The sequence below is a fragment of the Protopterus annectens genome, chromosome 3.part1, assembly GCF_019279795.1.
Source record: "Protopterus annectens isolate FY-2018-M chromosome 3.part1, PAN1.0, whole genome shotgun sequence".
In the NCBI taxonomy this organism is placed as follows: Eukaryota; Metazoa; Chordata; order Ceratodontiformes; family Protopteridae; genus Protopterus; species Protopterus annectens.
This window is the reverse complement of record NC_056732.1, coordinates 1,399,861,629-1,399,889,128: the sequence shown is the minus strand read 5'-3', so window position 1 is coordinate 1,399,889,128 and position 27,500 is coordinate 1,399,861,629. Positions and strand designations below refer to the sequence as shown.

At 40.5% G+C, this 27,500-nt stretch overlaps 1 protein-coding gene across 6 annotated transcripts in view; it reads right to left on the bottom strand.

Moving 5' to 3' along the window:
* The window catches only part of LOC122798488 (alanine aminotransferase 2-like), a 1,719,357-nt gene that overhangs the window by 1,436,324 nt on the left and 255,533 nt on the right, over positions 1-27,500 (bottom strand). For 2 of the 6 annotated variants that reach the window (XM_044067465.1, XM_044067466.1), the window contains exon 1: positions 24,479-24,667. The exons of the other annotated variants lie outside the window; for them this stretch is intronic. The gene's annotated coding sequence lies outside the window, so the exon portion shown is untranslated. Of the gene's footprint in view, positions 1-24,478; positions 24,668-27,500 lie in introns of those variants that run through there. 6 annotated transcript variants of the gene reach the window in all.

Genomic DNA, 27,500 nt, shown 5'->3' with positions numbered 1-27,500 from the left:
ATATGTTTCACAAAAATACCCATTCTTAAAGGTACAAAACAAGGATGTCCACTTTCTCCACTATTATTCACTTTAGTAATGGAGCCTTGGGCTAATTTGATCAGAAACAGTACTGACATAGAGGGTTTTGAAATAGATGAAAATACAACATCCAAAATTCAACTTTTGCAGATGATGTTCTAATTACATCAGCAGGATCTAATTCTTCTATGCAGTCTCTATTTGATAAAATGATGAATTTTAAAAGTATTTCTGGTTTAATATTCAATGAAGAAAAACTAAAATACTACCTATATATACACGAAAAAATATTCTCATTAGTGATTTTACTAAATATGTACCCAATTCAGGTCAGATAACTTATTTAGGTATAATACTATCTAAAGATATTAAATCTATTATGTATAATAATTATAATACCTGTTTTCTTAATATACAAAATCTTTTAATACCTGGAATAATATGTTTTTACTATGGAGGAGAGACTTACAATTATTAAAATGATAATATTCCCCAAGATTTTATACTTAATACAATCAATAATACTTCTACCTACAAAAATAATTATCAAGAAACTGAATACACTAATGTTAAATTTCCTATGGGCACCTAATAGACCTAGGATTGCATTAAAGAAACATACTAATAGCTGGTCTCAAGGGGTATTTCTTTTCCAGACTTTAATTTATATACTATCTCTTCTATTGTAAAAGTTATTACTTTATTAATAGATCAGTCATATGTCACAAAATGGAAAGATTATTGGGAGCTAATTAGTATGCACTTCATGAAAATCTCCTTAACACATAAAAATATGATTGTAAATAACTCCATGTTATGGTTACTAAAGGAATTTTGTACTTCACCTATTACACCTAAACATATGGTTTGTTACCCATTAAATATTATTATTAGTTATCGTAACTTTATATTCATGCACCCTAAGTATAGGGAATGGAATTTTATTGTATTCCTATAATGTATACTCAGGGTATGCTTTTGTCATCTACTTCTGAAGGAACTCATTTAACTATAGATAATGATCTAAAGTACTGGTATCAGTTGATATCTGATAATAAAGTTAAAAATCTAGATTTCTTAAAACAAGAATTTGATCTAAGAGAAACTTGCTGGTTAGAGGTTCAGACCTTTAGACAACATCTCATTAATAAAATAGATCTAATGTCTATAACAGTTAAAGAATCTATTCCAACACTGATTGATTACTTGATATTAAATTTACAACATAACTTTTCTGATAAAGGTAAACTTTCATACATACATAAAATTATCAGACAAGAAACTTTTTACAGTGTAGATTCATACTGGAATTATTTCACTTCTATTAATGGGGACCCACCAAATCAACAAGATAAACAATATATATTGGAATCTGCTTATAGAACTACGTCTTCCATTGTCTGGAGACTTTATACATGGAAATTTTACATAGATCTTTTATACACCTTTGATGATGAATAAAATAAATAATAAAGATAATTTATGTAAGAGATGTAATGTAGAAATTAATGCTGACTGGGCTCATATGTTTTATGTGTATAAAATTGAAAGAATACTGGAAGTCAATTAATGAATTTTTGCAGGCTCTTTTAGAGATAATTTAATTATTTCTAAATCTCTTATATTATTCAACACACCTGTACCTCAAAGTGTTAAAAAGGTTAAGCCTCCCTTGTTATGGTCTATTCTAGCAGTGGCTAGGAAAATAATAACTAGAAATTGGATTTCAGATACACCTCCTTCGTTCAATGAATTTAAAAATGTTATGAATATAGTGTGCCATATGGAAATAAACACAATTAGGACAAGAACAAATAGAAAAACATCTTATTATATTGTATGGGATAATTTACAAAATTTGTTAAAAAAATTTTAATTTCAATAACATGGTATTTTAGTTTAATTAATTGATCTGATTGTAGTGGATGTCTTTGTAAATACTTTAGTTGTTTTGTTGAATATTATAATAATACCTATTTTTAATTACTTGTATAAAATTGTTATGATATTTCTCTTATATGTTAAAACAATAAACCTGTTTTGAAAAAAAAAAAATAATCTCTAGTATCACAGACCTCTGAGCACCAGGAAGCTTTTATCATTATTCCACCTGCATCATCAAACACTGTAATGAAGCAGCATTTACTCTAAATGAAAATTCCATAAAAATTCTTCCTAAAATGTATAAATGAAATGTAGCACATTACTATTATAGACAATATAAAATAAATTAGAACAAGTTGAAAAGTAGCGTTACTGGTAAAACAAACCTTCCCAAATACATAAATAACCAATAAAACTATAAAATAAAAGCATAGCTCAAACCAAACTACCAAACCATACCCCCCAAAATTAGTCAATGCTATAAGAAAACAAAAACAATAATGACCTCAGAACTCGAGAAAAAAGTGACCGAACATAAAGCAGCCCATTCATAAAACAATTTGCATACTACAGTCTATTTAAAAAATACACAAAAGTGTCACATCCCTTTGAGATGAATGTGAATATAAAAATTTACATAGCTTGCATACTATCTTATTTGACAAAGTATACAATTACTATATCCCTTTGAAATAAATGTACCGCACATAAGGCAGCTGTTTAATCTCAGCCTTACCACAGGATACGTGCCCAAGGAGTGGCGTACGGCAATTGTGGTCCCACTCCACAAAGGCGGTGCCTCTACGGACCCTGGTAATTACCGCCCCATAAGCTTAACAAGTCTAGTCTGCAAAGCTATGGAGAGGATCATAATGGAGCTCATAAACAAAGATATAGGGGACTTGCAGACATTGGACCCGACCCAGTTTGGCTTTGTCAAGGGAAGATCATGCCTTTTGAACTTGGTTGACTTCTTCGAAACAGTCACCAAGGCCATTGATGAGGGAAAGGCAGTCCATACAGCCTACCTTGACCTTGCAAAGGCTTTCGACACAATACCCCACTCTGGTATTGTAGAAAAACTTACCAGCTTAAATGTAAACCCATATGTCACAAGATGGGTTGCAAACTGGCTTAAGGACAGAACCGACAGGGTTAGAGTTGCTGGCGCTGTGTCAGACTCCAAGCTGGTCACAAGTGGTGTCCCACAGGGCTCGGTCCTTGGCCCGCTATTGTTTGGCATCTACTTCTCAGAAGTACAGGCCAACATGGGAGGACTTTGGCTGACAAAGATTCCAGATGACTGCAAACTGGGCCATAGTGGAAAGTGCATCGGACACGGATATCCTTCAGAAGGGACTCACGGAAACAGATAGCTGGTGCCAGAGCCATGGCCTGAAGTTAAACGCCAAAAATGTATAGTCATACCCTTCGGAAAAACAAGGTAACCCCAAGCTACCATATAGGTGGCAATCCACTAAGCACAGAAGAGGTTATCAGGGACCTGGGGACCCAGGTTGACAGTGGCCTTTCTTTGACACTCACATTGCTAAAGTGGTTAGAAAGACCTTCTACATTGCCCACCTGATCATGAAGGATTCACATCCAGATCTAGTGAGGTCATTGTTCCCCTGTACTCTTCACTTATCAGACCAATGATCGAGTACAATGCCCCATTCGGGATGTATCTCACCCGACATCTGCAGCAATTGGAGAGACCCCAAAAGTTCCTCACCAAAAGGATAAAGGGACTCCAAAATCTGTTATATGCTGCCAGATTGAAGAAACTCCAGCTCTATTCAGTCGCATACCGCCTGCTCAGAGGTGACATGTGCCTGACATACAAGGCCATGTCCAACCCGGAATTAATGGACATGCTCCACCTCAAAAATCCAAATCCACCAAAACCACTAGAGCAAGCGACTTAAACCTTAGCACGGATATAAATAGGACGTGCTGGAGGGATAGATTTATCACTCAGAGACTCCCTATGCTGTGGAATAAAATCCCGGTCCATGTGAGGCAGAGCACCTCGCTGACTCTGTTCAAGAGAAATCTAGACCTGTGGATGGGAGATCGTAGGTTTACCCCAGGAATCATCTCTGTGTCACTGCTGGACAGAGGCACAACAAACTAATGGGCACAGTATTTTTTCATATAAGGGGTGGCGTAAGCCACAATAATTTGGGCTAGGCTTATAAATGCCTTAGGGCAGATAGCCTAGTATAAACCTATGAACCTATGAACCTATAAGGTAATCCAAACTGAAAACTATACTTGAAAAAGAAACAGGCAAATAGAATTTTAGGGTCTACTTGAAATGATTCTGAAGTAACTTATACTGTAGGATTTAGGAACTCATTTCATGATAAGTGTCAAGCTTGTTTTCTAAACTTATACAAAAACAGATTTGTTTCCATTAAGCAATAATGTGTGTGTGGGGGTGGAGGGGGTGGTGGCTGTATTGCCTGTGAAAAAGCATTTTTTTTTTTAGTTTTTTTTTTTTTTTTTTTAGTTATTTAAGCTCAGTTTTACATCAGATTTACAGGTCGTAAGTGAAGCTTGATGTTACATTGTAGTACAAGAACCATTACGCTGCTTCTTAGGTACACTTGCTGCCTGTGCTTACTTCTTCCACTCATAGACAAAATTAAATATTGAGTGAATAGACATTACAACAAAGGAATACTGGTGACACAGTTAATAGTAGTAGCAGTAAATGTTAATAGTAGACTTGGGAACATTGCTGATTAATTATTATTAAAAAGCACAAGTACACACCTTTGTGAAGCTGACTATGGATTGAATCCAGGGAAGGAATAAAGGGAGTCATGCAATCTGCTGAATGCCTTTAGTCTAAATACTATTTGCACAAATAAACTTCATCCAAGGAAAGACATACAAGGCTTTTTCGCAAGGTGATTTTCCCTCTGCACCACCAATGCATGGAGAGAAACCGCGGTGGTGGTGCTGCGGTAGCATTATCGCCTCACAGTAAGACGCTGTCCGGTTCGATTCTCAGTTAGAGCATCTTATGCATGGAGACATGCGTGAATGGGCGTACCTTCGTTGAAGGTTGTGCGTCAGCTGCCAATTATTAGCGGACTGGAGTTCCGCTGTGGCGACCCCTAACCGGGAAAAGCCGAAAGACACAAGCAAACCACCAATGTATGGAGAGACCCCACTCCTCAACTTTTATACTAATTTCACCTTCACACAACAGTGGAGAAACGTGTAACCTCAATGATCTTCAAAAGTTATTTTCAGATATATTTATTGATGGGAATTGTGTTCGCACTAAAGGCATTTGGCAGATCAACTGGTTCTCAAGATAAAGTCGATTCCATCAGATAAGTGCAATACTTATGAAATAAAAATAGAATCACACATTATGTACATATTTTATTTACTATCTTTGCTCTTGTTATAAAGAATATAAGAACAAAAGCATACAAAGTAAAAGAAAACTCTTGATAACACAAAGTGTTTACAGAATATCTCTGCAATATACCAGGTTTTCTTCATTTTGACAAAGACATGGCTATTTATTGACTAGGTCCACAATTGACAAACTAGGGCAGGAATTCAAAGAAATGCTACACACCTGAGCAATGGCTGAACCTCACATTTTCAATACACAGATGAGATAAGCACACTTAAGCACTTAAATGTTACTACAGTGCCCATCATAGCAGACAGCCTCATTCAGACAAGGGAAATGGAGCAAGTCTGTGCAACTGCAAGATGACTACACCTGAGCTCTTTCACATATGTTTAGTTGTCTGCAGTGGTCATGTGCCAGCTTATGCTAATCTGGAAAGGCATTAATTGTGTAGTAGCATAGCTGCCTGGGTGTGATGTAGCACTTTGTGGGGAGGTGCCAGGAAGCAACATATATCAAGTTCCTTTAGCAGAGTGTAAATATCTGCAGTCCAAGATGCTGGATACTTAATGGCCTCAATAAAGGAAAAGATAGTATAATAAATAATAAATGGAAGATTATGGCAGGCAGAATAATAGACAAAAATGAAGGAGATAGGAAAGAGCGGGTGGAAGGTAGGGCCCATTTTTGTTAGGTTCATAGATTCATACTAGGCTATCTGCCCTAGGGCATTTATAAGCCTAGCCAGAGTGTGTTTGGCTTTCACCACCCATTTTAAATTTATTTTGCTATGCCCTTTTTTGAGGTTAGTATACTGTGCCTCTGTCTAACAGTGACACAGAAATGATACCCGGGGTAAACCTACGATCTCCGATCCACTCATCAAGATTCCTCTTGAAGAGAGTCAATGAGGGACTCTGCCTAACCTGGACTGGGATTCTATTCCAGAGTGAAGGGAGCCTCTGGGTTATGAATCTGTCCCTCCAGCATGTCCTATTTATTTCAGTGCTGAAGTTCAAGTCTCTCGAGCGCATAGCTCGATGGGATTTGGATTTTCTGAGGTGCAGCATGTCCATTAATTCCGGGTTGGACATGGCTTTATACGTCAGGCACAGATCGCCTTTGAGCAGGCGGTATGCCACTGAGTAGAGCTGGAGTTTCTTTAACCGGCAGCATATGGCATCTGTTTGAGCCCTTTGATCCTCTTGGTGAGGTACTTTTGGGGTCTTTCCAGTTGCTGCAGGTGTCTGGTAAGGTACATCCCAAAAGGGGCATTGTACTCAATTATGGGCCTGATGAGGGATGAGTAAAGAGGCACGATGACCTCCCCTGATCTAGATGTGAATACCTTCATGATTAGGTGGGCTATATAAAATGTTTTTCTAACCACTTTGGCCACGTGGTTTTCAAATGAGAGATTGTTATCAACTTGGGTCCCCAGGTCCCTAATTACTTCTTCCGTACTTAATGGATTACCACCTATGTGGTAATTTGTGTGCACTTTGTTTTTGCCAAAGGGGATGACGATACACTTTTTGGCGTTTAGCTTGAGGCCATGGCTTTGGCACCAGTTGTCTGTTTCTATGAGGCCCTTTTGTAGGATGCTTGTGTCGGCTGGAGAGTCGATTATGGCACCTAGTTTGCAGTCATCTGTGAACTTGGTCAGTCACAGTCCTTCCGTGTTGGCCTGTACCTCCGAGAAATATATACCGAACAAGAGAAGTCCCAGGACTGAGCCTTGTGGGATGCCACTTGTAACTGGTTTGGAGTCTAACATGGCTCCAGCAATTCTAACCATGTGGGTTCTGTCCTTGAGCCAGTTTGCAACCCATCTAGTGACATAGGGGTTTATATTTAAGCTGGTGAGCTTATCTATAATGCCTGAGTGGGGTATTGTATTGAAGGCTTTTGCGAGGTCCAGGTAGGCTGTGTGGACCACCTTCCCCTCGTCAATGGCCTCGGTGACTGTTTCAAAGAAATTGACCAGGCTTAAGAGGCAGGATCTGCCCTTAACAAAGCCTAACTGGGTAGGATCTAGTGTCTGTAGGTCCCCAATATCTTTATTTATAAGGTCCATGATGATCCTTTCCATAGCTTTGCAGACCAAGCTAGTCAGGCTTATGGGGCGATAGTTTCCAGGATCCGTTGAGGCACCACCTTTGTGGAGAGGGACCACTGTTGCTGTACGCCACTCTTTGGGTACATATCCTGTAGTAAGGCTGAGATTGAACAGTAGTTTTATGTTTGGTTTAACTCTTCTTGGAGTTCATGTAGGATGCAGCCCAGGACACCGTCTGGTCCCATTGATGCTGTGTTTTTTGCTTTGGAAAGGGCGGCTCTTACCTGAGCATCTGAGATGTCAGGGGGGCAGCACTCTGCTGGGATAGATATTTGCCCTTTTGGTGGGGGGGGGGAGAAGTTTGTGCTGAACCTGTCAGCTAGGATGTTGGCAATGTCTGTGGGTTTGGTGTATTTTTTGTCATTTTGGACTAATTCTGAGCATATCTGGGAATTCCCACCCAGGTTCCTAACATAACTAAAGAAAGCCTTGTGATTATACTTAGTGTCCTGTGCAATTTTTCTCTCGAAGCTGGCCTTAGACGATTTTATGAGTGCCCGTAGTTTTTTGCTAATACTGATCAGAGATGCCTTCCCTATTTGGGATTTTGCTCTATCATGTAGTAGCTTCTTCCTTCTATTGTATAGTTTGTTTATGGCTGGGGTCCACCAGACAGGATGCCTGCCTTTGGAGGATTGGGTCTTGGTTTTATTTGGGATTGCATGATCCATGCATTCCTGAAGGTGTTCATAGAATGCATTTATAAAGGATTCTGCGGTCTGGGCTGTATTTTCCACAGGCCCGGAGACTTTGAAGGATTCCACCTCGGTTTTGAGGAGTGTGAAATTTGCTTTAGAGAAGTTTTTCACTGTGGTTTTCTGGGCAGGGGGTGGGGTCGGGATGTGAATATCCAGTGAGATTAGTTTATGGTCTGATCTTACCAGTGAGGGATACACTTCTGGTCTGGAGCATAGAGCCCCCATGTTGGTGATGATCAGGTCCAGTATGTTTTCCCCTCTTGTGGGAGTGGTAACAAGTTGTTCCATAGCATTTGAGTTTATAAATTCTAGGAACCTTTGGGCTAGGGTGTTGCATCTAGAGTAATGCTCCCAGTCTATGTTTGGGTATTGAAGTCGCCCAATATAATGGTGTTTGGAGAGACCTTCATATTTTCCAGTGTTCTCAGGAAGGCCGAGTGGGGTTCCTGGGTTTGGGAGGGTGGTCTGTAGCAGGCTATAAACTGGAAGGCAGTTTTACCCACTGTTAGTTGCACATGGATAGTCTCTGATGCTTCCTGCTGTGCCACCAACCTGGAGGTGTGGGTATCTTTGACGAATATTGATACTCCCCCTCCTTTTGTTGTTCGGTCCAAGTTTTGGGGCCGAAAAGCATGGTATGAGGTATAACCTAGTTGTGCTGGGGTGCTCTCGGGAGCCTTGAACCAGGTTTCTGTTACTGCACAGATATCGATGTTCTCCATGCTAAGGAGAGTTTTGAGTGCATGCATCTTGAGGTTTAGACTTCTGGCGTTGAGTAGCATTACTCTTAGTTTCTTATCCCTTGTGATACCTATGAAGATGGGTTTGTCTTTTGAGCCTTGCTCAAAAAAGGCACTATGGGGGTGGCAAGAGCCTTTGCCAATATCCGAAAGCCCAGAGGTGACAGGTGCAAGCCGTCCCTAGCGAAGCATCGTGGCTTGTCGAGCATGTCATCCCAGGCTGACAGGCATTAGATCCCCTTTGAATGACACGAATACTTAAGCCAATTGTTGAAATTGATCATCTTGTCTTCATATTGTGGCATCATTCTTGGTGATGGTAAGATGCTACTCAAGGTCAGGGTCATACCGGCCTGGGCTACATGCTCAGAGAGCTCCTCTATGTCTCTTTTCATGTAGTCCAGGGAGGCACGTCTCAGGTCATATTTGTAATTGCCTTGGAGTTATGTGGCAGATCCTAGCGCCCAACAGGCAATTCACCATGACCTTCTCCTTGTTCAGCCTGATGAGAGGGACGTCAGTGTGCCTGATGATAGAGTCACCTATTACAAGTGTATCAGGTGTGTTGTTTAGCCTTAAGGGCTGTGACTGTTCGGCACACTGGCTTTGTGAGCTATGTGTTGCACATGTTTTGTTTTGGGGTAGCGGTTGCTTGGGTGTCTGCTTTGGAGGTCTCTGCTGCTTAGGCAGGTTTTTATTTAGAGCCTCTGAGTATGTTTTTGTGTGTTTATGTGTTTGGTTTGCTGTCATGGTAGGTCTATGTGAGACTGGAATTGTAGTGAGTGTGGTTTCCTTCTCCTCCTGGCTGGTTACGCCAGTACTGAGTTGAGAGAGCTTAGCCTCCAGTTTGGCTATATGGTTGCATCTCTCACATGTGTTGGAATTTGTTGGGAGGAGGAGAGGGTTGTCTGTGTACATGAGACAGTTGTAACATTGCCTCAGGATTCCCAGATTCACCAGCTGGACCGGAGAGGAGATTGACAACTGACCTTTGGAAATGCTAGAATAGTATTGAGAATTCCTTTATAATTGAAAAAAAGGGCCAATGGGGAACAAGGTACTCAAGGGGAGTTTGTGAGGGTGAAGTGCTTTTAATTTTTTGTGCTGACTAATATAATTGCTTTAGTGAGCAAGTGCCAGGATTTAGAGTAGGAATAGGGTGTTTATTATGAGAACTAGATCAGTTCTAAGGAAAAAGTGAAGAGCAGACTTTGTGGAGCTGAGAATGGTTTAAACCCAATTAAGCGGAGTTGCCCGATGCTGCGCTATGTGCAAAATCGCGCAAAGCCACGCCAAAGCGGGTTTTATACAGGGGGACTTGAAAGAGCTAGAAATTGGCCCAAAATGGCCAATAGACTACCAGATTCTTGTGCTGGGAACACTCCTCCAGGGATAGATAGGCTGCTCTAAGCTCCCCACTGCCACTGGTGAACAAAGAAGCCTCCCTTTATCCAAGAAAGGAAATGGGCAACACGGGAACTTTCCAAAAGTCCAGAGTACAGCAAAACCTGTATTTGGACTACTCTAGGTCAGGAAAGATGGGAAACAATGATATATATTTTTTCTTTTTTGCAACAAACAGCAGGAAAATGCAATAAATATGTAACACAGGCTAGCGCACTTGAGTGTGTAGCCTCAACAGGTAAATGCAACAAACAGGACAAACTTTAAAAGTACAGGTGCAAAAACAACTTTAAACAGTTTAAAACAGTTCAAGAAGCAGAAATACTTGCAGTTTAGGTAGATTGGACAGTCACCCAGGTAGTAGCAGAAAAAAAACTATTTATCAGGTTAGCAGTCACTCTTTTAGCCTCTCTGCAGCTAGCACCACTGTGCAGGACCACGTGGAGCTTGGCTGAGTAGTAACAAGCACAAAAACCGCGCCAAAGCGGGTTTTATACAGGGGGACTTGAAAGAGCTAGAAATTGGTCCAAAACGGCCAATAGACTACCAGATTCTTGTGCTGGGAACACTCCTCCAGGGATAGATAGGCTGCTCTAAGCTCCCCACTGCCACTGGTGAACAAAGAAGCCTCCCTTTATCCAAGAAAGGAAATGGGCAACACGGAAACTTTCCAAAAGTCCAGAATATAGCAAAGCCTGTATTTGGACTACTCTAGGTCAGGAAAGACAGGAAACAAGGATTTTTTTTGTTTTTTTTCTTTTTTGCAACAAACAGCAGGAAAATGCAATAAATATGCAACACAGGCTAGCGCACTTGAGTGTGTAGCCTCAACAGGTATATGCAACAAGCAGGACAAACTTTAATAGTGCAGGTGCAAAAACAACTTTAAACAGTTTAAAACAGTTCAAGAAGCAGAAATACTTGCAGTTTAGCTAGATCGGACAGTCGCCCAGGTAGTAGCAGGAAAAAAAACACTTTTATCAGGTTAGCAGTCACTCTTTTAGCCTCTCTGCTGCTAGCACCACTCTCCAGGACCACGAGGAGCTTGACTGAGTTGTAACAAGCGCAAAAAACGCGCCAAAGTGGGTTTTATACAGGAGGACTTGAAAGAGCTAGAAATTGGTCCAAAACGGCCAATAGACTACCAGATTCTTGTGCTGGGAACACTCCTCCAGGGATAGATAGGCTGCTCTAAGCTCCCCACTGCCATTGGTGAACAAAGATGCCTCCCTTTATCCAAGAAAGGAAATGGGCAAAACAGGAACTTTCCAAAAGTCCAGAATACAGCAAAACCTGTATTTGGACTACTCTAAGTCAGGAAAGATGGGAAACAAGGATCATTCTTTTGTTTTTTTCTTTTTTGCAACAAACAGCAGGAAAATGCTATAAATATGTAACACAGGCTAGCGCACTTGAGTGTGTAGCCTCAACAGGTAAATGCAACAAACAGGACAAACTTTAAAAGTGCAGAGGTTATCTGCTTTATAAATGTAGACAGAAGGGAAGAGAAGAGTGAAAGGGAAACAGGGATGGAAAGATGGGGAAGGACAGTGAGCAGAGGCAAACACAAAACACTGCAGGCAAACAGGACTGGATCTGGACACAATAGGAGGGAGAGATATCAGCCAGATACACACACGTAAAGGGCAAAGAAATGGTGTTGAGACTGAACAACATACAACGGATGGCTTGGGGCATAATAGGAAGGAGGTATATCTGGCTGAGGACAGGATGGAGTACCAGCAGCATACTAGTTGTTATTTGACCAAAAGGGACTTTAATTGGACCAGCAGACAAGGCAGACTGGCTAGTGAAAGTGGCCATACTGTCTCCTAGTGGCATGCAAGAAGAAGGTCACTGGTTGAGCACTTTTGCAGTTTTTTCCAAGAGGTGCCTCACAATGGCTACTTATCTTCATGCTGGTTGACCCAGACTGGGTAATCAGACTAGGCTAGCTTCTGCGGAAAGGGCTAAGCCCTTTGCATCAGGGGTATTTCCAGGTCTCTTACCCAGTGCAGCTAGAGTCACATCAAAAATAGAGAGGACCAGCAGCTGACATGATTGAGGATCACTGTGATCTTCTTGACCTATAGGAAGGAGACAATGGAAAGATGCTATATATGAAGATGTTCTACATATGGTAGGTACTGTGTGTGTTTGTGTGTGTGTGTGTGTGTGTGTGTGTGTGTGTGTGTGTGTGTGTGTGTGTGTGTGTGCATATTAGTATAGGTCAGCACAGATGAATCAAACTAACCTTGGCATGCCACACGCATTTTCTGCCTCCTGTGACAGCCAGCATCTTGAACTGCTCACGCTGAACGAGAAGGAGAGTGATTAGAAATCAAACACAGTTGCAGATGAGATATAAGTGCAAAGCTATGGTCCCACAACTAAGTGCTAGATAGCAGAAGTCTGACATGATCCTCACAACCTCAGGGCAGAATGGCTACGTGCAGTAACCCACTAATGCATTACTGCCATAGCAATATATGTGCCACCACCAACAACCACAATGCAGATTCAGTCCATCATTGCAGCCAAGCTGGTATGCCCTGGTATCTATCAGAAGAAACAGCAATTATTAGGGACAATGCTCTGAATTACAGTAACACATTTTAAAATGGCATCTTGAAAAAATAACAACGAGAAATACATGCTACATTTATTTATTTAATTTATTTATTTAACATTTGTTGACTGGGAATGTCCGACTAGGTTCCACAGAGCCTGTTTTCAGTGGAGGCCCGGGGAGAAATGCTCCAGATGCATGTCTTTGGAATGTGGGAGGAAACTGGAGTACCCGGAGGAAACCCACGCGAACACAGGGAGAACATGCAAAGTCCACACAGAAGGCACCCCAGCCGAGAATCGAACCAGAGAACCTCTTGCTGTGAGGCGACAACGTTAACCGCTGCACCACTGCACCGCCCATATCAGTAACATACGAGTTAATGGCATCCTAATGTAGCCTCAGCTTTCCATGATGAAAGATTATCAGCCTTTTGGTGCCATATGTCATCATAACAGTACCTGCATTGTCAAATCAGAGCATCCCTCTGGCACTGGTAAGGATCTCTACCATATCATTCCAGGAACTCACTTTCCTAAACTGACCCACATAGGATCCAAGTAGCTGTCCCCTGAAATAGCTGTGCAGCTCTTAGACATAATTGTACACTCCTTAGAATGACAGGCATGTGCTCCCCATAAAGGACTAGCTGAGGCAGCCATTGTTATGAAAAATTCACTGAAAATGGTCACACTTTCATAAGAGAAAAAATGATCGTCTTTTGATTTGTGAAACAGAAACACCTCTCTGAAATGCAGCACACACTGATGCAGAAGCCTCCTTTTCAGGTTTATGCCACAGTGCATTAAATGCATACAGAGGAAGCTAGCTTGCTTCATATGTGCTTCATCAAACATTCAGCAACTCATAGGAATTCTAAGAAAGGTGATTCATCTGCATACATACTATGCAAACAGGTATGTATTTGCAGCTATTGCAGATGCAAAGCCATTCTGAATACTAAAACACACAACAAAAGCAGTAACTGAGTATCTTAAATATGTAACACAGGCTAGCGCACTTGAGTGTGTAGCCTCAACAGGTAAATGCAACAAACAGGACAAACTTTAAAAGTGCAGGTGCAAAAACAACTTTAAACAGTTTAAAACAGTTCAAGAAGCAGAAATACTTGCAGTTTAGGTAGATTGGACAGTCACCTAGGTAGTAGCAGAAAAAAAAACAATTTATCAGGTTAGCAGTCACTCTTTTAGCCTCTCTGCAGCTAGCACCACTGTGCAGGACCACGTGGAGCTTGGCTGAGTAGTAACAAGCGCAAAAACCGCGCCAAAGCGGGTTTTATACAGGGGGACTTGAAAGAGCTAGAAATTGGTCCAAAACGGCCAATAGACTACCAGATTATTGTGCTGGGAACACTCCTCCAGGGATAGATAGGCTGCTCTAAGCTCCCCACTGCCACTGGTGAACAAAGAAGCCTCCCTTTATCCAAGAAAGGAAATGGGCAACACGGAAACTTTCCAAAAGTCCAGAATATAGCAAAGTCTGTATTTGGACTACTCTAGGTCAGGAAAGACAGGAAACAAGGATTTTTTTGTTTTTTTCTTTTTTGCAACAAACAGCAGGAAAATGCAATAAATATGCAACACAGGCTAGCGCACTTGAGTGTGTAGCCTCAACAGGTATATGCAACAAACAGGACAAACTTTAATAGTGCAGGTGCAAAACCAACTTTAAACAGTTTAAAACAGTTCATGAAGCAGAAATACTTGCAGTTTAGCTAGATCGGACAGTCGCCCAGGTAGTAGCAGGAAAAAAACACTTTTATCAGGTTAGCAGTCACTCTTTTAGCCTCTCTGCTGCTAGCACCACTCTCCAGGACCACAAGGAGCTTGGCTGAGTAGTAACAAGCGCAAAAACCGCGCCAAAGTGGGTTTTATACAGGAGGACTTGAAAGAGCTAGAAATTGGTCCAAAACGGCCAATAGACTACCAGATTCTTGTGCTGGGAACACTCCTCCAGGGATAGATAGGCTGCTCTAAGCTCCCCACTGCCATTGGTGAACAAAAATGCCTCCCTTTATCCAAGAAAGGAAATGGGCAAAACAGGAACTTTCCAAAAGTCCAGAATACAGCAAAGCCTGTATTTGGAATACTCTAAGTCAGGAAGGATGGGAAACAAGGATCATTTTTTTGTTTTTTTTCTTTTTTGCAACAAACAGCAGGAAAATGCTATAAATATGTAACACAGGCTAGCGCACTTGAGTGTGTAGCCTCAACAGGTAAATGCAACAAACAGGACAAACTTTAAAAGTGCAGAGGTTATCTGCTTTATAAATGTAGACAGAAGGGAAGAGAAGAGTGAAAGGGAAACAGGGATGGAAAGATGGGGAAGGACAGTGAGCAGGGGCAAACACAAAACACTGCAGACAAACTGGACTGGATCTGGACACACTAGGAGGGAGAGATATCAGCCAGATACACACACGTAAAGGGCAAAGAAATGGTGTTGAGACTGAACAACATACAACGGATGGCTTGGGGCATAATAGGAAGGAGGTATATCTGGCTGAGGACAGGATGGAGTACCAGCAGCATACTAGTTGTTATTTGACCAAAAGGGACTTTAATTGGACCAGCAGACAAGGCAGACTGGCTAGTGAAAGTGGCCATACTGTCTCCTAGTGGCATGCAAGAAGAAGGTCACTGGTTGAGCACTTTTGCAGTTTTTTCCAAGAGGTGCCTCACAATGGCTACTTATCTTCATGCTGGTTGACCCAAACTGGGTAATCAGACTAGGCTAGCTTCTGCGGAAAGAGCTAAGCCCTTTGCATCAGGGGTATTTCCAGGTCTCTTACCCAGTGCAGCTAGAGTCACATCAAAAATAGAGAGGACCAGCAGCTGACATGATTGAGGATCACTGTGATCTTCTTGACCTATAGGAAGGAGACAATGGAAAGATGCTATATATGAAGATGTTCTACATATGGTACTGTGTGTGTTTGTGTGTGTGTGTGTGTGTGTGTGTGTGTGTGTGTGTGTGTGTGTGTGTGTGTGTGTGTGTGTGTATTAGTATAGGTCAGCACAGATGAATCAAACTAACCTTGGCATGCCACACGCATTTTCTGCCTCCTGTGACAGCCAGCATCTTGAACTGCTCACGCTGAAAGAGAAGGAGAGTGATTAGAAATCAAACACAGTTGCAGATGAGATATAAGTGCAAAGCTATGGTCCCACAACTAAGTGCTAGATAGCAGAAGTCTGACATGATCCTCACAACCTCAGGGCAGAATGGCTACGTGCAGTAACCCACTAATGCATTACTGCCATAGCAATATATGTGCCACCACCAACAACCACAATGCAGATTCAGTCCATCATTGCAGCCAAGCTGGTATGCCCTGGTATCTATCAGAAGAAACAGCAATTATTAGGGACAATGCTCTGAATTACAGTAACACATTTTAAAATGGCATCTTGAAAAAATAACAACGAGAAATACATGCTACATTTATTTATTTAACATTTGTTGACTGGGAACGTCCAACTAGGTTCCACAGAGCCTGTTTTCAGTGGAGGCCCGGGGAGAAATGCTCCAGATGCATGTCTTTGGAATGTGGGAGGAAACCGGAGTACCCAGAGGAAACCCACGCGAACACAGGGAGAACATGCAAAGTCCACACAGAAGGCACCCCAGCCGAGAATCGAACCAGAGAACCTCTTGCTGTGAGGCGACAACGTTAACCGCTGCACCACTGCACCGCCCATATCAGTAACATACGAGTTAATGGTATCCTAATGTAGCCTCAGCTTTCCATGATGAAAGATTATCAGCCTTTTGGTGCCATATGTCATCATAACAGTACCTGCATTGTCAAATCAGAGCATCCCTCTGGCACTGGTAAGGATCTCTACCATATCATTCCAGGAACTCACTTTCCTAAACTGACCCACATAGGATCCAAGTAGCTGTCCCCTGAAATAGCTGTGCAGCTCTTAGACATAATTGTACACTCCTTAGTATGACAGGCATGTGCTCCCCATAAAGGACTAGCTGAGGCAGCCATTGTTATGAAAAATTCACTGAAAATGGTCACACTTTCATAAGAGAAAAAATGATCGTCTTTTGATTTGTGAAACAGAAACACCTCTCTGAAATGCAGCACACACTGATGCAGAAGCCTCCTTTTCAGGTTTATGCCACAGTGCATTAAATGCATACAGAGGAAGCTAGCTTGCTTCATATGTGCTTCATCAAACATTCAGCAACTCATAGGAATTCTAAGAAAGGTGCTTCATCTGCATACATACTATGCAAACAGGTATGTATTTGCAGCTATTGCAGATGCAAAGCCATTCTGAATACTAAAACACACAACAAAAGCAGTAACTGAGTATCTTAAAGCAGATTACTGCCAAAGAATCATCTTTCATGGAACGGTCAGTCTTCAGAAGGCACAAGGTTTTGCAGAACTGTGGTAAAATATATTTCAAAGAAGATCCAGAAAAATCCAGTTTTGAGGAGTTACAGAGATCTGCAATACTGGAGGTGAGAAGATGTAGTTCTCTAGTTTTCTACAGATATACATTCCTACAGCAGAGCAGAATATGGTTAAGGTGGTAATCTCTACTCTGGGTATTTGAAATGTATATGAAACATATACAAGTCTATTACCATTTGTCACCGTGGAAAAACACTGACATATAATGCATCGATTTCTGAACCTATTAAAACTGAAACAAAACAAAACCAAATGTAAAAGGAAAAAATTGATTTTCTTTCATGATTAGTAAACGAAAAAACAGTATATAATGTGTGTGTGTGTGTGTGTATATATATATATATATATATATATATATATATATATATACACACACACACACACACACACACACACACACACACACACGCACGCACACACACACACACACACACACACACACACACACACACACACACATATATATATATATATATATATATATATATATATATATACATATATGGGTCTACTTTGATACAACAAAAAAACATAATCACGAAATTAAAAATCCCGAACCACATACTTTTCCTCAGGACAATTAAACACTTGCCCAAAGTGGGGACATATGCCCTTTTCCCCAGTAGCCCCTCACCTAGTTGTGTTTCGGATGGTACAGTGTGTTTTGTGCAGTTTTGGGCAAGTGTTTACTTGCCCTTGAAAAAAAGCATGTGGTTCAAGATTTTTAGTTTTGTTATTTTTGTCTTGCAAAAATAACATTTGTGATTATGGGTTTTCATTTATCAAAGCAGACCAATATATGTGTGTGTATATATATATATATATATATATATATATATATATATATATATATATGTGTGTGTGTGTGTGTGTGTGTGTGTGTATATATATACACACATATGTATATATATAAAATGTCCTCCCCGCGGTCGAGTGGCATTCGAAAGACATGCGTGAATGGGCATGTCTTCGTTGAAGGTTGGGCGTCAGGCTGGCACCTCGGCACTGTTAAAATCTACTGCCAACCATTAGCGGACCGAAGTTCCACTGTGGCGACCCCTAACCGGGAAAAGCCGAAAGAACAACATACATATATATATATATATATATATATATATATGTGTGTGTGTGTGTGTGTGTGTGTGTGTGTGTGTGTGTGTGTGTGTATATATATATATATATTTATATATATATATATATATATATATATATATATAGAGAGAGAGAGAGAGAGATATGAGTAGCAGAGGTATGCTGGCATGGGAGAGGGGGGAGGTCCAAGTACATGATTTCATTATGATGCAAAAGAAGGAGAAAAACACAGAATGACTACCATAACTGACATAATTACAGATCATTTCTCTAAAAAAAATACTTGTAAACTTGATCTAAATTCAGGAGGAACATTTGAAGCATCACCGCATTAGAAAGAGATAAAGAATGAATGTTAGTTGATTTCCTCTATGGACATTTTGCTTCAACACCAACCAGGACCTTGCTTGAGGGCTATACTTCCAACACTCAGTCAGCCCATTCATTCTAAGGACATAGGATCCAAGCATTCCTGGGCTGGCCATGAGCTCTATGGCCCATTCACTCCAGTTCAGGATTCAGAGTCCTCACTGAAAGCTGAGTGGTAGGGAGTGGGGCAGCTTACTGATTCTGAGGGCAGCCTACTTTCTACCTCCTTTGAGAGGACCCATCCCCCTTCACAGATCCTCTGAGCCTTCTCTTGTTGTCTACCAAGGGGAAGCATGCCTCTGCGCACTGAATTCCCCTTGGGTTTACTGTTGATAATGAACATTGCAGCATGGGCCCAGTTAGGTAACACCTAATGCTTCTGTTAGCTGTCAACCTGATGGCAAGCTACAGCCAACTCCCTCACCCCCAGATGAGCGAGCTCTCAGTGGCCACTCTCCCCCATCCTTCCAGGCCAGCTCTTACAGGCACCTGAGCAGCTACTCAAACTTAGTGGCAAATTCAAGCTGCAGACATTTTTAATGTCACACAACAAGCAATACAAATGAAATTGAGAAAAATAAGTGAGGAAGATGTCAAAATAAGTAAATAAATCACTAGACGAATTAGAGAAGATTTAGTGGATATGAAAAACAGTTTAATAAGTCAGAGTTTTATGGTTTCATGTTTTTCATGAAAATTCGTGTCTCTAGACCCAAGTAAGGATAAAGCACTGTATGACACAACAGTGTCAGTACTTGCTAAGGAAGGTAGTACTGTACTTGAAATGGACAATGGCAATGCAAGTATTCTTAAAGTCTTAGTAATATCACTGCTAAGGAAATTAAAGAAAAAGGTTGTTCTTTTCAAATGTACAGAAGAAGAGAGAACATCTTTGAAGTTATAAAATCTAAGGTCACGTACAATGATGTGTTACACTGACCCTGAATATAAAACTATTCTGGTGGTAGATGCAAGTCTAGTGACATTAAGAACACAACTAATCCAAAGTTAAGGAAAAGTACATTGACAAAACAGTTGCATATGCAAAAAAGTATTTATCTGATGTACTGAAAAATCTACTTGCAGACCTCAACGAAATCCTTGTCAGTTTTTTCAGCTTGTACGCACTTTCATTACACAAATCTGTGTGGTAAAAATTTCAAAAAGATAACACAGCATCATGACCCACAACGGATTATTTTAATAAGTATAAATGAAAACCACCACTAAAAATTAAATATGGCATTAAGATGGTTAAGATATCATCACAGCTCATTTCAAAAAAAGGAAGACAACATAGCAGACTATAAATCAAGACATCTAAGGGAAACAGAGAAAAATTAGAAAGGTATGCTTAGCTAGCATAAGGATTACCTTAATACTGGAGCTGTGGTTCCAGTCTTAAAATGGAAGAATGTAGAGTGAAGCAGATAATCATTCAGATTTTAAAAAGTGAAACACTTTTTTGCATACTGAACACCTGGCACAAGCAGGACACAACTGACTTGGATTTAGATATCACTGGAAAGTATGAATATTATACAAATGATATTATATACCAGCGACAAGGAGCTATCTGTTGGTAGGCTAATCACTGAAGAAGCTTTCTACTGCAGATTCATTGAGATTAGTCATGTTATACAGTTGTGAACTGTGAAAACAGAAACATTAAGACAGGACAACTAGTGTTCCCAGAAATGGACTCCATTGTATTATACGATGTATATCAAACAGCTAGAGAGAAGCCTGGATGACTATCTAATAAGAAGTGAGCTTCTTCCTGAGTACAATGAGTCAGGTTGTTGCACAGTGAGTTTCATTATGGCCTGTGCATAGACCTCCCTGGTTTAATGTCAAATGCCAGCAACTCTCTGAAGCTAAGAAAGCCGCACATTGTCCGCTTTAGCCAGGAAGACTGTCTGCAGGGATCAGTGCCTTTCCTTCACCTCACCTCTTCTGACTGACTGGCTTACTCTGTAGGTACCATTGGTGGAGCATTTAACCATCTTTGAGCGAAGGGAAAGGAGTGGAAGGGAGAGAAAAATGTCCTGCCCTGCGTCTTCTGCCCCTGACTGCAGGGAATTTTTATGCCTTAAACTTCCCTCTTTCCCTTCTGTAAACATATCTATATCTATCTATCTATCTATCTATCTATCTATCTATCTATCTATCTATCTATCTATCTATCTACCTACCTACCTACCTATCTATCTATCTATCTATCTATCTATCTATCTATCTATCTATCTATCTATCTATCTATATACAAATACACTTTTGTAAAACATTAATGCTGCTTTCCAGTAGCATTATGCCACAATAGTCCATGACCCACACAGAAATAGGCATTCTGACCACTGGCCACTCACGCCTACTCCCATGCACAATCATCTCATATCACCACCTGGTCACACAGATACCCTGTCTCTGCATTAACATGCTGGCACCCTTATGGGAATATTGTCATTTACATGTTATCCCAGGTATCAGTAGAGTGGGGTTGGTTGAATGCAATCTAGTTTGCGGCTAAAGTGATTTCATATGATGTTCAAATATTCATTATAAAATTAGTTTGCAGGAGTTAATGGGTGGGGGAGTTGGATGAGACTGATGAAAAAAGATGGAACATCTGAAAATCCTATAAAATCCAAACAATAACAAACACAATTAGGGTTAATTAGAAACAGGATCAAAAATATTTTAATTGCTTTACCAGAAGAAAGGAAGTCAAATCAGATAATCCAGCACCTCTGGGTGTTTCATTATTCCACAATAATGTCCACCCTGTGAGATATTATTATTTGGATACTGTAGTAATACAACTTTGCAGCAATATTCTATTATATTGTTATTTTTGTCACCAGTGCTCCACATCTGTCTAGTAGTTAGCACACAGGATTATGAATATAACCTATTAATGAGCTTATTCTTGTAGTCCAGGGTTTGATTACCGCAGACTCCATTCATTTCGGAGCATGCACTCAGTTTCTGGGAAAGGCAGTTCATTACAATGCAATGGATAACTTTGCTGGCCAAGCACTGATGTGCAGCAATACAGAATGTTCCATTCTCAAGGGAAATATATGTGCACTTGCAATGAACTGCTAGATAAAGATATCCATATAGCTAGACTGTGATGCACATGCAAGACAAGACTTGGAAACAATGGCAAAACAGGCACTTTAAGCTTTTTTATGGTTGTAGGAAACAATACAAAGTGTTTTTATTTTACTATCTAGGGAACAATATTTAGATAAATGTGACACTTTTACAAATGTTAGATGGTACTGCAGGCAACAGTAAGAGGTCTTAGTACAAAACTTGAAAAAACTGGCACAGCCCTTGTCCTAAATTTAGTATTATGATTTAGATTATTGCTGTTTAAAAGATGCAGAAACTAGATGGCACAACAGTACTTAGGTGGTAGCCCCCTAAATACGGAAGACGTAATAAGGGATCTGGGGACGCAAGTAGATAGTAAACTATCCTTTGATAATCACATTGCCAAAGTGGTTAGAAAATCCTTCTATGTGGCCCACCTAATCACAAAAGGGTTTGCATCCAGATCGAAAGAGGTCATTGGGCCCCTCTATGCACCACTTATCAGACCCATCATAGAGTACAATGCCCCATTTGGGATGTACCTTACAAGACACCTGCAACAACTGGAAAGACCACAGAAGTTCCTCACCAAGAGGATCACTGGCCTCAAGCAGATGCCCTATGCAGCTCGACTGAAGAAACTCCAGTTGTACTCGGTTGCATACCACTTATTTATTTATTTATTTATTGCAGTTGGTTTACCAGGATAGTCCATTGGGCCTTAAAGAACCCGTTTTCAATGGAGTCCTGGGGAGAAAAGCTCCAAAAAAAAAACAAAAGTACATATAATATTCGACAGAGACAGTCTAGGGACAGAAAGTTATTAATGCAATGTAGGCAGAATAAAGTAAAACTAATCAGATATATAATAGTAGTCATAACAATTAATACATTGAGAGAAAAAAAACATGCTAGCAATAGAACAAATGCAAAACATTAATACAAATTAGAGAACAAGCATAGTAGCTAAAAGTAGGATGTGATATTAAAGGACATTAAGTAGAGTTAGTTATGTGGGGTGGGAGCAAGAGCATTCCCACTGTGATGCTAGGTGTAAGAAAAGAGACTTCTTGAAGGTAGAGTGGTTAGAGGTGATCTCTGCTGACATACAAGGCCATGTCCAACCCAGAATTAATGGACATGCTCCACCTAAAGAAAACCATATCCCCTCAAGCCACATGCTCCCGGGATCTAAACCTCACCACAACAATAAATAGGAAGCGCTGGACGGATACATTCCTGTCCCAGAGACTTCCCATGCTCTGGAGCAAGATTCCAATCTACATTAGGCAGAGCTCCTCACTAACACTCTTCAAGAGAAACCTTGACGAGTGGATGGGAAACAGAAAGTTTACCCCAGGGATCACTTCAATGTCTCTGCTGGACAGAGGCACAGGGAGCTAATCTAAGGGGGCAGCAAAAGCCAACACATTCTGGCTAGGCTTATAAATGCCTTCGGGCAGATAGCCTAGTACCTACCTATGAACCTATAATACTTTCAAACTCTCTCTTTCCTGGATGCATTTCCACTCATGTATGTTATGCTTAGACTTCAAAGACTCAAAATCCTGCATATACCAAATAAGTGGATTTGTGGTATATTTCTGTGTCATCAAGTGATCCCTAAAATGTATGCACTCAAATGTTTTTTTTTGTTCATGCTGTGCTACAAAACTCTTCATGGTGTACTGAAGCCTGCTCTCACACATATAGTAATCAGCATAGTAAAACATGGCATTTAAACTATCCAGGCATTCACACGTATGCTAAGTGATAGGAAAAACATCTGTCCCCCCCCCCTTCCAGCACACACACTGCTTAGCATTCTCATTAACTCTTTGCAGATGCCTGACACTGACCAAAACAACAGATGTGTACTTTTGATACCCTCTGTGAAACTTGCCATGCAGCAGGCTAGCCAGTATTTGGCTAAAGTTTTACCCAGTACTTAAGCATCTTTTACTTACATAGTATATGATGGTGATAGAGCAGGGATTCTGAAAACAACCAGGCCAGATTCTGAACTTCCCTGCAGAAGTATGGAATTGTTGTTCAAATTCCCACTGAATATATCTCAGCTGCTATGAGTTAGGCATAGTGCTATGATTTTGACTAACAGATTTAGCTGTGTTCCTCTAAGATTAATAATGCACATAATGTCAGAGTTGTTTATAAGTACAAAATTTATTAAATTCATAAGCTTAGTCTATACAAAATTCACTGCCACTAACTATATAGGGTCTAGTACTGTGAAAAATAAGAAAGTGCTCCTATTCCTGACCCTCTGCTATGATTTTTAAAGAGAAGTGCTATGATTATTAGTATTCAGAGGTTAGAGGTATGACAAAGAACTAGAAATAATTAAAAATGGTACCTGGTAAACACTTTCCACATTTAAAACATTTGTATATATAAACTTTATTCTATAATTTACTGCAAAATATTTTGGAAACATTCTGCAGATGAGGTAACACTGTTCAGCTGCATGGAATTCTTCTGGAAAAAATGTTTCCCTACTTTTTTGGGTCTTACACAGACTGTTTTAGTCAACTGGAAACTCTGTATGGTTTCCTTTTCTTACTCTTGCTGAAAACTCAGAAGTATGAGTAAAAATACATTTTGTAGTAAATGGATGCACTTACCCTTCAGACGATCTTGAGAGCGCAGATAATGAGCTATTACAGCAGGATTCCTTATAATTATACAACATATGCAAAGTATACCTACAACTGTTTTACACTAATTTGTATTTTTACTGAAATTTTCAAGTCAGATATATGTTGTTTCTATGTTCGCAATATGAAGACTTTTTAATGCAGACTGCTACTTCTGTTGATTATGTGAAACGAAAAAGGAAGCCCCACCTCCCTACTCAGCCACATTGTTTCTTAAGGAGATTACAGAGAGAGAGAGAGAGAGAGAGAGAGAGAGAGAGAGAGAGAGAGAGAGAGAGAGAGAGAGAGAGAGAAAGAGAGAGCACTTATTAGTTTTGTAATGGCATACTGTTCTGCTATGTTAATTTCTCCATGAAATCTCTCTTCCATATCTCATTGAATAGATAGGTGCTGTAAGATTCACAATGAGATCTATGTGCATCATTAATATTGTACATTATTTTACACATCCTTTCAGTTACTGTATCTATTATAAATATGAATTATCCAACCTAGTAACTAACTTTCTTGAAATTTTTAAATGTCTTTTGCACAGTTTCCCATAAAAAAATCAGGTTTAATTGCTGCTCGATTTAGTACATCTACTAAAATGCATGAATATGCTCAACAACATATTTCAGAATTTTTACTTCTTGCCAGTCATTCAGAATTAAGTTATGGGGGGGGGGGGGTTACTAAAGAAAATAGAGAATGCTACCATGCAATGGTAAATAGCAGGATGAATTTAGCCAGATGTGTTTCTGCTCAAATTAGGCTTGGATGAGTGCCAACATAGTACCATCATGCCATGAATCACCACAACCACCATAACAGCAGTAACCACCCTGCTGGAGTGACCACGCTATAGGGAAGGCACCAAGCGGATGGTGTGCCCAATACTATGTGCATTAAATGTGCAGGCAGAAATGGAGAACAGCAAGCAGAGGGGCACAAAGAATGACAACAGGAAAGAAGAATACATGGTGGTATGCATTTTTTGGATACAGATCTCCGTTTTTTTTAATGAAAAAAAGAGGGGGAAAATAACAAAGGGAAAAGTGTAGGCATGATGGAGGTAGTGGGGGCAGACTGACAAACATATAATTCAGATGAAGCCTAACACTGAAACTAGTTATTCATAAGGGGTGGCAACATTGGGAGACATGCACTGATGAAGGGTAAACAACTGCTGATGCAAAGGATTGGAGTGCAAATTGCATGGTGAATGAAGCATAAAAATAGGGACCTGAATTATTGCAAACAGGTAGGGGTAAGGAGGCCAGGGCCTGGTAGACCAGCCCAGAAATGAACCCACTCAGATGCCAACCACCTCCATGACTGATGTGATGAGTGGTGCCTCCTCTGGTGATCTGTTGCACTGCGGTGGCAAATTGAGTGGCTCAGTCAACCATACAAGATAATGCTGTTGGGTGCCAATGGGGACATTCAGCCACTAGTCCACTTCGGACCTCACCATCCATTGCACTTCTTGATAGGTGATTCAGGAGGGCCCCACTACATCAATATCAGACAAGGAGCCTTCACCTCTCCTCCTGAAAAGTGGCTGTGCAGGCCAGCAGACAAGCCCTCCAGGTTACTTGACATGCAGTCATCTTTTTCTCTCTCTTCTGAGAACTCTGGAGACACTCTTAATAAAATTGGAATGAAAGCACTAAAAAGAGTTTGGTATTTCATGAGTCCTATACAGGTTGATTTGGTTTGGGTAATCTCTTCTGAGGTGCAGGCCAGCAGTATGCTACTGACTCAATTGTAGGGACCATGGCTAGTGTAGATCATGGGGGCCACCTCCTTGGCACAGTCTGTGCCACTGCTGATGTTCTGGAAAAAAATAAATGTAGAAAAACAAAACAGCAAAGTAAAAACAATGAGACAGAGCAAGGAACAGATGTAAAATATTAATATGCACATTGCACATCATTAAAATAGTACAGTACTTCCAACAATACATTACACTTTCCTGTATCACCTCCTTTAGCAGGCCATTCTGTTTGTCTTCATGTCCTAGGCTGCTGAAAAATATAAAACAAATAGTTTGTGCAAAGTATATACATGACAGCAGAACGCAATTAGATCAGCAGGTGCTAGGACAAATGCAGAGTGCCATGCTTAGAAAATAATGTGGCACCCTCTTCCTAGTCCCTTCTCCCCACTGGTTCAGAAGGTCTGGATGGTGCCTCTATAAGTGATCACTGTGTTTGTTCCTACAATGCCTGTCAGAGCACCATGTGGAGACCTGACAAACTCAGGGCCTGAAGAGGCCATGTCCACTTTTCACGTCTGAATCAGGAGCAAAATAGTAACCTGATGCCTGGTGCACAAAGCCTCATTTACTGGACATTATGTAATATGCATCAATGAGCAGCTTGGTCAAAAAATACATATTAACTGTAGCACGATGCAAACAATAATGTGAGTGGGCTTCACAGTGGCCATGTGCATATGCACATCATACATGACCACACAGGCTGAGAACTGTCAGACACTACCATTGTGTATCACTGACTATGTCTAACACAGTCCACTACAACTGTGAATCAGATGCATCCATAATAAATCACCTCATTATCAAAATTACTGCCCTGCAAGGAATGTTTTAGCTTAACTAAAAACTATGGCCACCATATTTTAGGAGACTGCATTGCAGTTAGCAACTGAGGCAATCAGAATATCATGGATATCAGAATGTACTGCTATGCAGTAAAACTGACAGCACAGTGGGTTACCGGTAATGAACATCAGGACTGCTGAGAGCATGCAGGAAGCAACATGGACAGCAACTGAGCAGAAGGATGTATGCAGTAACACTGTGCAGGGCATAACAGTGGACTGACATACTGGGGGGAATAACAACTACACAGGGTTTTTGGGACAGGGCATTACAGATTTTAGCCTTGTTTGATGAGGGAATTAAACTGAAGGCATAGGGACAGGAAAGATCAACTTGCAGGCTTATAAGAGCAATAAACCTGACATGGCACAGAGAACATGG